This window comes from Nematolebias whitei, chromosome 11 (assembly GCF_014905685.2).
Source record: "Nematolebias whitei isolate Nwh7 chromosome 11, NemWhi1, whole genome shotgun sequence".
NCBI classification, from domain to species: Eukaryota; Metazoa; Chordata; class Actinopteri; order Cyprinodontiformes; family Rivulidae; genus Nematolebias; species Nematolebias whitei.
The window spans coordinates 48266852-48280741 of NC_056508.1; the positions used below are offsets into that span (position 1 = coordinate 48266852).

At 37.5% G+C, this 13890-nt stretch overlaps 1 protein-coding gene across 1 annotated transcript in view; it reads left to right on the forward strand.

Annotated features, from left to right (window-relative positions):
* Positions 1-13890, forward strand: part of LOC119417226 (galactose-specific lectin nattectin) — a gene marked incomplete at its 5' end in the record, with an annotated part of 69988 nt that overhangs the window by 536 nt on the left and 55562 nt on the right.

A 13890-nucleotide genomic window follows, 5' to 3' on the forward strand; every position in this document is an offset into this window, starting at 1 on the left:
GTCCAGTCTGAGAATATTGGAGTGGAAATGCTGGTTTGGTTTTTCTTGTAAGAGTTGAGTTGAACTTTTTCTGAAAATGAGATATATATTGAATATAATTAATTTTATTAATATAGTGCAAAGTCACAACAGAAGTGCAGAACTGTACAAAAACATTCACATACATTATAAAAGACAATTAAGAAAAGTTTTCTATCTAAGGAAATCAGCAGATTGTGTTGAATCTTCACTTTATTGTAGTCTCCCATCCTGAGCAAGCACAAAGGAGACATTGGAAAGGAAAAAAAACCTTTAACAGAAAAAAACCTTCTCTTCCTGCTTCCTCTGTTTTCTCTTCCTCCGTGTGTCAGATGTTTAGTTACTCCCCTGCCTTGTTTGGCAACAATGATACATGTAACAAATGTAGTCATATGGTAGCTTTTGGAGGAGAAGCTTGAACTGGAAGCTCGGCTCTGCGCTGTAGAAAAACCAGTAGTTAGCCAGGTCCTCTTAGACAGCGCGGAACCACAGAGGCTAGCTCCCGTTAGTTGTCCTCCAGCAGACCCTGAGCAGCCGGGACCCCAGGCCGGCTGGGCGACTGTTCGGAGCAAGCGTAGTGCTAAGGCTAAGCCCCCAGTTCACCACCGACCCGTTCACGTTTCTAATCGATTTTCCTCACTCAGTGACACACCCATTGAAAAGCTGACCCTGGTTATTGGAAGCTCCATAGTCCAAAACGTGGCTTTAGGGACTCCAGCGGCCATAGTCAAATGCATTCCAGGGGCCAGAGTAGGCGACATAGAATCTTATCTGAAACTGCTGACTAAGGCTAAATACAGTAAGATTGTTATTCACGTTGGCGGTAATGACACTCAGTTACACCAATTGGAGGTCACTAAATTTAATGTTGCTTCGGTGTGTGACTTAGCTAAAACCATGTCGGACTCCATAGTTTTCTCCGACCCCCTCCCCAACCTGATAAGCGATGACATGTTTAGTCGTATGTCATCGTTTAACCGCTGGGTGTCCAGGTGGTGTTCTGACAACGATGTGGGCTACATAGATAACTGGAGTTCTTTCTGGGGAAAACCTGATCTGATGCGGAGTGATGGCATCCATCCCATTTTGAATGGAGCTGCACTTCTTCCTGGAAACTTGGCTGATTTTCTTTGTCCTCCAAATTATTGACAACCAAGGGTCCAGTCCAGGAAGCAGAGTTGTAGTCCTCCACACCTCTCTGCTGCTTCTCCTCTGTTACCCACCCACACCCACATTGAAACATTATCAACTCGACCATGGTTCAAATTAAATAAACCAAAAATCAGCTCTTAAAATATAAACCATAAAAATCTTATTAAAATAAATGCAGTTACTTTACCAGAACAAAATAATAAAATATCAAATGTAAATTATTGAACATCAAATCTCTTTCCTCTAAATCCGTTAGTCAAGTCAAGTTGTGTTTATTTGTCATATACAAAAAGGGAAAGCACAGGGGATAAGCACAGTTTCAGATTGCATAATTATATTGTTTCAAATGCCAGCAAAAGTTATTAATGGGAATGGAGTATTGTTTTTTTATTAGAAGTTTACACTCTGGATTGTTTTGTCTTTAATTCCACTTTCTCTTGTCTTTAACAGAGACAGGAGTGATTGATGTGGAGTCTGTTTTGTACGGACGTACAGACCAAGAGACCTGCAGTGAAGGCAGACATAAAAACCAGTTCACCAACACACAGTGTTCTCAGCAAGGCACTCTAGAAGTCCTCAAGAAAAGGCAACATTGCAGAAAAACAAATGTTTTGAATTCTGTTTAGGTTATTTATACAGTACCATGTATAGCAAAAATGTACTTGTTTCTACAGAGAACATTGATTGCTAATAAAATTGAATGAAACTTGCCTTCCTTAAGAAACTTGTAAGTCCTGCTGCAATGCATGCTTAAGTTTTATAGAAAAAAAATTGTTTCTACTCACAAGTATGCGTTAAGGATGACTCGGAGCTACTTTGACACCAAATGCTAGCTTAATGTTTGCAAATAGATTTAATTATAGCATTTTACATGTTTGATAAATACTCAAAGCTGCCATTGGGACATTTGCAGTTGGGCTAAACGCAGAGGGTTTATAAAATGGGTTTATATAATAATAATAATAATAATAATAATAATTTATTTGTATAACACTTTTTAAACAAATGTTACAAAGTGCTTCACATTATTCAAATAAAACAACATCATAAATGACACCAGAAACACAAAAGTATACCAAATCAATTAAAATACATAATAATATAAGAAAAAAAATGAAAATAAAAATACAAAGAAATTCAGTTATTAAAAGCCTTGTTAGACAAGTAAGTTTTAGCTAATGATTAAAAAAAAAGACAATGAAGAGGCCTGTCTAATATTTAGAGGAAGAGCATTCCACAAATTAGGAGCCCTGACCATAAAACCTCCTTCTGTCACCAGTCGAGCTCTGGGCATGGAAAGTAATAACAAATTTAAGGATATGAGATTGCAAGAAGGGATATAAGAAGTAAGAAGCTCAGATAGATATGATAGCACAAGACCATTCAGGGATTTAAAAACAAACAATAAAATTTTGACGTGGATTCTACAAACCACAGGGAGCCAGTGCAATGAGGACAGAACTGGAGTGATGTGCTGATATTTATGGGACCTTGTGAGAACTCTAGCTGCAGTGTTTTGTACTAGTTGAAGATGATTAAGAGAACTTTGGGGCAGACCAAAAAAGAAAAAGTTACAATAATCAAGCTGACAAGAGACAAAGGCATGAATAAGAGTTTTTGCATCAGTTAAAGAGATAAATGCTCTGATTTTGGCAATATTCCTAATTTGAAAAAAATGCTGTTTTAATGATGCTCTTAAAATGTTTAGAAAAAAATAATATCAGAATCAAAGTTCACCCCCAAATTTCTGGCTCCATGAGTGCAGTTAAAACCAAGAACAGAAAGGGACTGAACCAATAAATCCCTTTTGGCCTTGGGTCCAAACACCATCACCTCAGTTTTCTTGTTGTTGAGTGAAAGAAAATTCTCAGACATCCAGGTTGTCTGTAAGACAGAGGGTAAGTTTATTGAGAGTAGAGAGGTCTGATGGGTTAATAGCCAAATAAATCTGGGAATTGTCTGCATAAAAATGAAGAAACATTGAATTGATGAATAATTGATCAAGTGGTAGCATATAAATGGAAAATAAAATTGGCCCAAGAATAGACTCTTGGGGGATAACACAGGTGATAGAAGGTGAACTGGAGGAATTATTGCCACAAATTACAGAAAAAGTTCTGTCATGAAGATAAGATTTGAATCACCTCAGAGCAATGTCTCTAACACCTAATCGATTTAGCCGGCTCAATAGAATGTTGTGATCAGCTGTATCAAATGTAGCAGAAAGATCCAGGAGCACTAAGACAGTGCAACAGCCAGCATCTGAGTTCATCTTAAAATAATTCACAACTTTTAATAATGCGGTTTCTGTACTGTGATATTGACAACAGCCAGACTGATTTTTTTTCACAAAGCGAGTTTTGGTTTAAATAAGTTGAGATCTGAGAGTACACCACTTTCTCTAAAATTTTCACAAAGTCAAAGTCAAAGTCTCCTTTATTGTCAATTCCATACAATACAATTTTAAAACAACTTCTAACGATTTAGATGGATAGAGCTCGTGGGTAATTTAGAGATCGGCCTGAAGTTGTTAAGATTATTACAATCTAGGTTGGGTTTCTTCAATAATGGTTCAACAGCAGCAGTTTTAAACATTTTGGGAACTACCTCTGTAGATAATGATTTGTTAAAAACTGTTAGAATATCAGGAATTAAAAAGTGATAAATGTCCTTAAAAAAATTTGTTGGTAAAAACATCTAAAAAAGAAGAGGAAGGTTTCATACAGTTGATAGTCCTTACTAACTCAGCCTGAGATAAGAGGTTAAATGAACTGACAAGGTGATTTACTTCCTCATGCTGAAAAGTAGAGGTGGATGGAACAATTTGAGCTCTGAAAGAGATTTTATTAATAAAAATGAACAAAATAACTCACATTTCTCAGAAGAAAATTCATTAGAAATAGGCGATTTGTAATTAAAGAGTTTACAGTGTTGAATAGGTGATTTGTAATTAAAGAGTTTACAGTGTTGAATAACAGTTTTGGATTATGCAAATTTCAAGCATTGAGGGACGAAAAATATTTATATCTTTCTTCTTTAATTACTCGGTTATAATTTTTCAAAAGATTTTTCCTGGTAAAAAAAGTTGCAGCTCCAATTAAGATAATTGTATTTCTGCTCAGCACGTCTACATGGCCTCCCGATGGATCAAACACGATCATGTATCCAAGGTACTGGTTTGGACAAAGCAGAGTGGGATTTAGACATCATATATGCCTTCATGCATCTCCTCCTACATGTCTCTGTGTGAGTGCAGCTACAGCGTGCGCTCTCAGAACATCATTACCTGCAGTGTTCCTTCAGTGAGGACTGAACTAGACAAAAGGACCTTCTCCTACTCTGCTCCGGTTTCCTGGAATATCTTGTAAAAAGACCTGAAGCTCTCGACCTTTGACCTCTCTAAGTAGCTTCAAACATCTGTTAAGTTCATGGCAAGAACAAATGCAGACATGTTCCTGTTTTTATTTTTTCTAAATGGCCTTACAATCTAGCAGTTTTTTTTTACTACTTTTCCTTTCAATTTTCCTTTTAATCACCATTTTATTTTTACTTGTTAAAAAATTAAATTGTATGCATTCTTTATGACTGTCTACTATTGTCATCGTTATCCACTGTTGTCATCACTCTTTGTTAAAGTTCAGGTCTCTCTTGTAAACGAGTCCCCGAGGCTCAATGGGATTAACCTGTATAAATAAAGGTTGAATGAATTAACATAAATTGTAGGGACTTTTTCCAATTTGTTTTTTATTTAAGATATTTCTTATTCATTTAAGCAGCCTTCATTTTATATTTTTACTGCCGAAATTACCAGAACATCTGACCTGTCCTCACATTTCAAAATGTCCCAACAGTGTTATATCTATTCAGGAATGATGTCCTGACAAATGACCTTTACCAACATATTCACACACACACACACGTGCGCACACTTAGAACAACAGTGATTCCCAAAAGTTTTTTATACAATAACATGGAAAGTTTTTCTTTTAGTATTTTATTTCATAAACATTGAGCATGATGCTACCAGTTTTACCTGCGATAAAGTTTCTTTAAAATCAAGTTATTACTGTCTTTAAATATTTTTGAAAATTTAAAGAAATCTCTCCTTAGCAATCATTTTTAACTTAATTTCATCATATCCGAGTCATTCTTTTTAAAGAAGAGCCACATCCTCAGTTCTCATTTAAACATGATCAAAATCACAACAGATGTCCACTCATGCTAAACAGAACAGAACGGGTTTAATTATCATTAAATCACTGTTCCTTACGTAGACACGTTAACTGAAACACACTAAGACGTTTTCTCAGTTGGTCTGCTGCTTGTATAAATATTCATCATGTCAAAATATTCTGTAAAACAACAGTCAACATGGCGGGTTTAATGGAATTTTGTTGCTCTTTCATACAAGTGTGTTCCTTAATTAAATCTGTTAAAGGCATTTATTTTACATTAGTCATGTGTAAACCCATTTTTTAAAAATCTTTTAGATGTGATGGTTTGGAAGCATGTGAAATAAATGTGAACGAGGCTCATACCTCAGATCCCTGTCGTGGCATATACAATATAATTACCTGTAAGTAGACTCCACCCTCTCCTGCGTTTCACCTGGCAGGTTGTGAATTCATCAGCTGCTCAGAAATGAACTGATTCTAATCTGATCTTCTTCAACAGTTCTCTCTGTAACACGTGAACACTCTCTGGCATACCCTCCGTGTGTTGAGGTCACAGATGCTCTTTAGTTGATATTTTCATGTTTGGGTTATGAGGGAGAATTTGCTGCAATTTTTAGAGACCAAAAGTTAAAAAATTAACCACTTAAGGGGTGTTGATGGAAACAAATTATCACCAAATGTAAATGAAACAGAGTTTGTTATTTGTTAGTGTAAAATATACACTAAATTGAAAATACTGAGAAATGTTGAAACAGAGTTAATTAAATTAAGATTTTAAAGTGATAATACATGACACAATTTGCTGGAAACCTATGAGAAAATTAATCTAAAATATTAAGAAAACATGTTAGTCCTGAGCAGTGTAAGTTATATTTAAATTGGAAATCACTTTAGCTGCTTAATCTTTCGCTCTGCCATATTTCAGTTAATGCAGAGGTGTGGGTAAGCACTTACAGGAGTCCATCATAAATCATGTTGGGTTTCTGGATGACATTTATTTATTCACATATATAAAATTCATCATATTGTCAAATATCAAACTGCACAAATAATCAAGTCAAGAAAGAGCTTCCAAATGACTGGGCTACTATACTTAGCCCCAACTCTGCTCAGCCCGCCACGGTTTGAGCGCTTTCCCACTAGTTAGAACTTTTTAGCTGATTCAGCTCCTTTTTTTGTCCCTGCTTCTCTGGTGGGACCGCTCGAGCTGAGTCGGCACCTAAACGTGACGTCAGAACACTGTCGCTCACTGATTGGACAGGGGGAGGAGTCACTGGACCTCTCTCCGAAACCATTCACCGATCCACCATTTGCAATTACTCGGAACTCGGAGCAGCGGCTGGATCTATTTTTAAGATTTTAAAAACAATACTGACAATACCGTGGTCTGATGCTGAAGGCCAGGCGTTTTTTGTGTTTGGTGACCGACGACAAAACTCAGAGCGAGCGGTGTCACCGCGGAGGATCACACGAGCCGCCGACCCATTTAAGCCTCGCATGCTCACAAAGGCCGGATTCCGAGCCCTGGCAGACGGGAGGACCTGGTCGGAGGGTGGAAACGTTTAAAAAAAAACATTTTATGTACAAAAAATAATGTTTTATTTTTTTTAAATCAGTGAAGATTAAAAATAAATAAATGGTTCTGGTTTTATCATGGAATCCTGTTTTCATTTTGACTTCATTAAATAATCTGTTAATTAAAGTTAATTCAGCTGAAAAATCATAAAAAGACACAATTATTGGATCTCAGGAATATTTCTTTCAAACATGTTTAAAGAGACACAGCCTTTAGTTCAACTTTATTCTAACCCACAGATGTACAAATCACAAAACAAGAATTAAACTTTAAATCAAAGGTAAACTAAAATAATCTGTGAACAAGAAACAAAACCACATATCTAAATTGAACAATAAAAGTAGACACAATGAGTGCAAATACATCAAAGGATGAAGAAAAATATAGAATTTTAAATATAGATGTTTTTGAAGAATCTGGTTCATCAGAGATTTAATTCAATTCAGTTTATTTCTAAAGTCACAACAGAAGTCGTCTCAGGCACTGAACAGAAACATCACTCTTAATGGTGAACTTAAAGTTCATTAAAAGTTCATTAGCAGGATTTTGGATTCTAGACACGTCTCCAGAACTGGTCCTGAAGTGCGGTGGAAATGCTACATGCAAAGAGCTGATGTGAGCAGGCCTGAGCAGAGAAGGGCTGAGTAAGAGCGGTGGAAAAGAGGCAGAGAGGCAGGTAGGAAGGTACTTGTTGTGACATCTGGACAGAGAATGGATGAGCAGGAAACCTGGTGGTGGAATAGTGAAGTGCAGGAAGCTGTTCAAAGAAAGAGGTTAGCCAAGAAGAAATATGACAGAGAGAGAACTGAAGAGAGGAGACAGGAATATAAGGAGATGGGATGTAGAGTAAAGAGGGAGGTAGCTAAGGCAAAGCATAAGATGTATGATGAGTTGTATGGGAGACTGGACACTAAAGAGAGAGAAGAACTTGTACTGATTGATGAGACAGAGGGATCAGGCTGGAAAGGATGTGCAGCAGGTTAGGCTTGGTAAAGATAGGAACGGTAATGTTCTAAGTCAAGTCGACGTTGACTAGTTGATGACGTCATAGGAACTTAAGACGCTATATCAAATTTGCAAAAAAAAACAATTAGCAAAAAAATTTGATTTATTATTTACAAAAAAAAAAAACTAACAAAACATCAGGCGTATATTTATGCTCCTACCATTTATCATACTGCAAATAAGTCAAAGGAAAAGCAAAACCATTATCAAGCTGCAAAAATGAAAGACACATGCACTGTTTTTGGTCTTAATTTATTTAATCCACCACCGTGGATTGGGTGGAATGGAACCGAGAGCAGCGGGGTGGGCGGTGGTGGAACACCTTATTATAATATTATAGTTATTTTAGTTATCGACGGTCGTCGGACACGTGCGTCCACTGACGCAGCGGCTGGAAAGCTGTGTCTGGCAGTGATCCATCTAGATTTTTTGTACATCTTTTAACCGGCCGGTAAGCGCAGCTGGTGGGGGGTCCAAATTGGATCGTCAGCCGCATGCATCTGCTGAAGCAATCGAAAGCCCGACACCAACCCACGCCCCCATTAGCACATTATTTTGGCTCAGGCTGGGCCATGTTAGAAATGACAGCTCTACCGCCCCGCTGTTTTTAGTTCCATTTTATTTAATCCACCACGTGGATTGGGTCGAATAGGGTTGGGAACAGCGGGGCGGGGGGGGGGGGGGGGGGGGAGACAAATTGATGTGAAATATAAAAACTAGCAAGATGTTCCAGAATTGACTAGTCAATTCATCAATTAGTCTATTCAACCCCTTGTCAGAAGTGCAGACAAATCCAAACAGGGAAAGGCAAGAGTCAAAAAACAAGGAATGCTGGATTTCTACTACTGGAAGAGGTTCAAGAATCTGGCATTGAATGAGGGTGAACAGGGAGTTAGAATTTCATTTTCACTTATATCTCCAAGAAACACTGACTGTGACATTCTACCACCACCCTGCACACCCTGAATATCATGTGTTAATGGAAGAAGCCAAACCTGGTCCTATGTTTACAAAAAAATAATTTAATTCATTCACCACTTTATTTTTTGTTTCTCCCTTAAAAACTGTTCAAGACAATGAGTATAATCAGGTCTTACAATACTATTCAAGATTTTCCACGTTCTTTTCATATCACCACTGCTCTCTCAACTTTAAACTGTAGTAATATTTCTTATCTCGTCTTATTAATGTCAACTTATTTTATGTCTTGTATTTCATCTCTTTAGGTTTAGTTGGAAATCTAACAAAATCTCTATAGAACTTATTTTTCTTCGTACAAGATTTTAACAGTCCCTTGGTCATCCAGGGTTTTATATTGACATTTTTATTTAACTTGCAGAAATGTTTCATGCCACATTCACATCCTTCATATACTCCACTCCAGTTTTCCTTTAACAGGTCATTACAGAATGTTTTTATTGTTTCATCAGATCTGACTCTAACCTGCCTTATTTCATCAACTTTATTAGTTTTTTATTTTACTGTCATGAACTATGAATATTGGTAAATGATCACTTATGTCACTTATTATGACTCCACTGTTAATAGCCTTTCCAGTTTCATTAGTGAAAATATTATCAGTTAATGTTGTAGTGCTGGTGATTCTGGCAGGTTGAGTGGAAATAAACTTCTACTGGCATCAACAAACTGTGGTCATTTTGTGCTGTCCTTGTTTTAATAGATCAATATTGAAATCTCCACATATTAACCAGGTTTTCCTGTCATTTAATCCATCCAGGAGATTTTCACATCTTTAAAATATTCTAAATTAGAGTCTGGTGTTCTGTTTATACGAGCTACAATAATGTTCCTGGTTTTCTCCATCTCAGCTTCAACAGTAACACGTTCCATCACATCATCCAAGGCAAATGACATGAATTCTAATTTTTCACATCTCCAGGAACTATGGACAAACAATACAACACCGCCACCTTTGTTCTTCATTTGTATAAAACAGATTATAATCTCATCATTGAACCACGTTTCAGATAATGCTATTACTTGAAAGTGATTTCTAAATGTTTTCAGATATTCACTAATCTTGTCAAAATTAGCATGAAGACTTCTGAAGTGAAAAGAATAAGTGAAAAATTATCAAAGTCCACAGAAAGATTCAGCTGTTCATCTGTATAATATTTAGAGCTGTTAGTTTTGCCTAATAAATTACTGTCTGGATCAATGTTGTTTTCATAATCATGCTTTTTAGCAGCACCCGGGCATAACTTTTGTTTGTGGATAGGTGTGATGTCAGGTGGTATTTAGTGAGACTTTCCACCTTCACACCAGACGCAATCTGGACGACAACCAGTCGCGTTGTGTTAATTTCTGCTGCACTTTTTCTCGACTTTACAGATTTATCATTTTGTTGCTGCAGTACCAATCGTGGAACTCATAACAGTTTTACTAAGATTATCTCAGACAGACAAACAAAGACAAAAACATGTGAGGACATGTGTTTATTCATGGTAATCATCTAAATCAGACATCAGATTTGACCAGTTGTCCTCCAGAAGGAACGTCTTCGAGGCTTGACCTCCTGCTGGATGGGACATCATCATGTTGTTGGAACAACAAAAACACATTTACGCATCTTTAGCGCAAACAAAAGCTTCTTCCCGGTTGCAGGTGGAATCGTTGACATAATTTCGTCCTGTAAAGCATTAAAAGATTCAAAATAACAGAAATTAGAATTATGAGACTTCCCCTGAGTTTTCTTTCTTCTGAAATAATTAAAAACAAAACAAACTGTTAACAATGTAGGAACACCATGTTCTGTCTTCAATACAGAACCAAACTGGTGTCACAAAGAACGACCAGATAAAATCCTGTAATATATTTCAGATAAAGTGACCCACAAATTAAACCTAATTCTGTTGTTCACACTGGAAACATCTGTTTAAAGATCAATCATCATCTTGTTTACCGCTCATGTTGATTTCCATGCAGTTCTCGTGTCCACCTGCGTTGTTTGGTTCTCCTTCACCCCAGTGAGTGTAGGAGAAGTCGGATCCATCATTCCAAGTCCAATCACCGTTCTGTGAGAGGAAGTTTTCAAACATCATTTTTTCTTTTCATGCAGATTGTGCAAAGATTTACAGATTTACAGAAAACTATTTCCACTAGCTGATTCCTGCAAACACTCCTCACTTGGTCCTTGGTGCCTCCAACCCAAGATTGTGTGTTGGTTCCGGAAACGCTCTCGATGAATCTCCTGATGAAGTTGTACTCGTTTTTGTCATGAAAGGAGGCCAAATGTCCATCGTGGTCACTGCAGTATTGCTGTGTGGAAAGATGGCAGCATAAACAATCACCACATCTTCATCACTGTGATGTAGAGGAGACAACTAACATGGCAGTAATAACCTCTCTGTGAAGTCTGATTAGTCATCAGTTTATAAAACGATCAGGTCGACAACTGATTCAAAGTAAAAATGACCCATCAAGGAACGTCCATGATCGATGAACAGATTACTGCCTTAGATCATCCACAGGCGTCTAAGAAAACACTACGTAAGCATTCAGTTGGGTCCAACATAAGAAACACTGTTTTGTACCATAATATCATTAAGATCAAGATATTAAGTATTTGAAGATTTAAGTTTAGACTAAGGAACATCAAGTTAAAATAATCATTGAAGGGACAGCTGTTCTTGTTTCTGTAGTTCTGCTTCTCAATTGAGGAACTTTCTCAGTTCATAATATAATGATGGAGACATTTAACTTCATTAACTTTGAATCTAGACCATCATGTCACACAAATACAAAGAACAGTTAAAGAGTTGTACCTCAGCATCATCCCAGGACTTTTTAGTACTTTTGAATAAGAAACAGCGACTATTATAGAACCTCCATCCAGAAGGGCATTCACCTACACAAACAGAAGAAAGTGATTTTTATTAAATATGATAGAAAGATAGTCATTGACCAAAATGAGAATTTAATAATGTGACACTGTTGTATGAAATACATATTTATCTGCAGTTCATTTGGTGTGAGATATAAATTATTAAAGACTTCACTTTAGGTTTTGAAGAGAAAATTCAGAGTTCAAAATTAATTTGACTGCCTTTAATTTGTTGGCTTTCTTGGACTGTGAGGTCTCAGTCTCTGATAGAGGACATTTGCAAACTGAGGTGTACCGCAAACCCACCCACACAGACCAGTATTTGCAGTTTGACTCCCATCACCCTTTGGAGCACAAGTTAGGAGTCATCAGGACTCTGTACCACAGAGCAGACAGCGTCCCCACTAGCTCAGGAGCCAGGCAGAAGGAGAAATCCCACACAAGACAGGCTCTAGAGCAATGTGGATATCCTAACTGGGCCTTCCTGAAAGCAGAGAAGAAACCCAAACAGGACTCCAGTCAGCATCAGGTGAAAAGGAGGAACCCAGACCCAGACCAGTGGTCATTCCAGATGTTGAGGGAGTATCAGAGAAACTGAGACGTTTATTTTCTAAACATAACGTCCCAGTGGCTTTTAAACCCCAAAATACATTAAAGACTGGTTCATCCCAAAGATCCAGTCCCCCGGCACAAACAGAGTAATGTTGTGTATGCTGTTCAGTGTCAGGAGGGTGATCAGTCTTACGTCAGGGAAACTAAACAGCCACTGGCCAAAAGGATGGACCAGCACAGAAGATCAACATCATCAGGCCAGGACTCTGAGGTCTACACTCATCTCCAGGCCAGTGGTCACTCTTTCAAGGATGAAGATGTTCACATCCTGGACAGAGAGGAACGATGGTTTGAGAGAGGAGTAAAGGAGGCCATCTTTGTGAAAAGAAACCGTCCATCATTAAACAGTGGTGGAGCCTCTGGGTTCAACTGTCCCCCTCTTACAATGCTGTGATTGCTAGTATCACTCAGCCCTCTGTGAACAGTAAACAGCCATCAGGTGCTAATGATCCATTGTTAGGCTGATGGTCCTTCTTGAGCATGTGATCAGCTGGTTCTGGTTGTCAGCAGCAAACTGGTTGATCCACTCTGAGAAGGTGCTATTTAAGAGACTGAGCTGAATACAGCACCTCAGACTGAGGAAGTCCTCAGGATGAGAGACGAAACGTTTCTACTTTGTTTGTTTGTTTGTTTCTTGATCATCCAGAGGACCCGACTTAACTTCTTAGATGTAGAAGTGTAAAGTTTGAGGGACTAGAACATATGTGTCAAATTAAAGGTCAGGGGGCCAAATGTGGCCCTCGTTGACATCTTATCTGGCCCTCGAGATTATGTTAAATGTAAACTACTTTTATCATTTTAATTTTTTTCAGTAATCTTTGATCATGATGTCAAAACTGCAGCAGAGAACGTCAAATGTTACCAAACAAACTTTTTGAGGAAACTGCAACCAAGAAAAGATGTTGGATGTTTAACTTGAGTTAATGTAAATTCTGAAACCGGCCCTTAGTTTTTAAAAAGTTTTAATTTTGGCCTCTTTTTGCAAGTCGGTTTGACACCCCTGAGAGGTCCTTTTCAAAGATTTTTTTAAAGTTTAAACTTCATAAAAGTTGAACATTCTGTGGGAAAGTCTCTAAAAACTATAAAACTTAAAGTGTGATTGTTAAAACAGTTAAAAATGTTAAAATGCCAGATCTGACATATAAAGTCCAACTTTGTGTGTCCTGTTTAAATGATGTTTCCACTCTGAAGTTTGTCTGAGATGAACACGGCTGGATTTGATTTCGTGTCACTCGTACAAATTGTTGCTACCAAAAGTCCTAACCAACTATTGCCAATGGAGCTGCACGTCCTGATTTATATTTGACCTGGGTTTTTCTGAACTGTGGCACGAATAGTTAACCAAACATGAGACAAACTGAAGAAGAAGTAACAAATGCTAATAAGTTCTTCAGTGGTTCTACATTTATGTCTCTATTGATTTGAATCCAACAACAAACTTGGTTTAAAGAACATTTTGTTCAACACACTGAACATTTTGTGGTTTCATGGATGGACTAACACAAAAA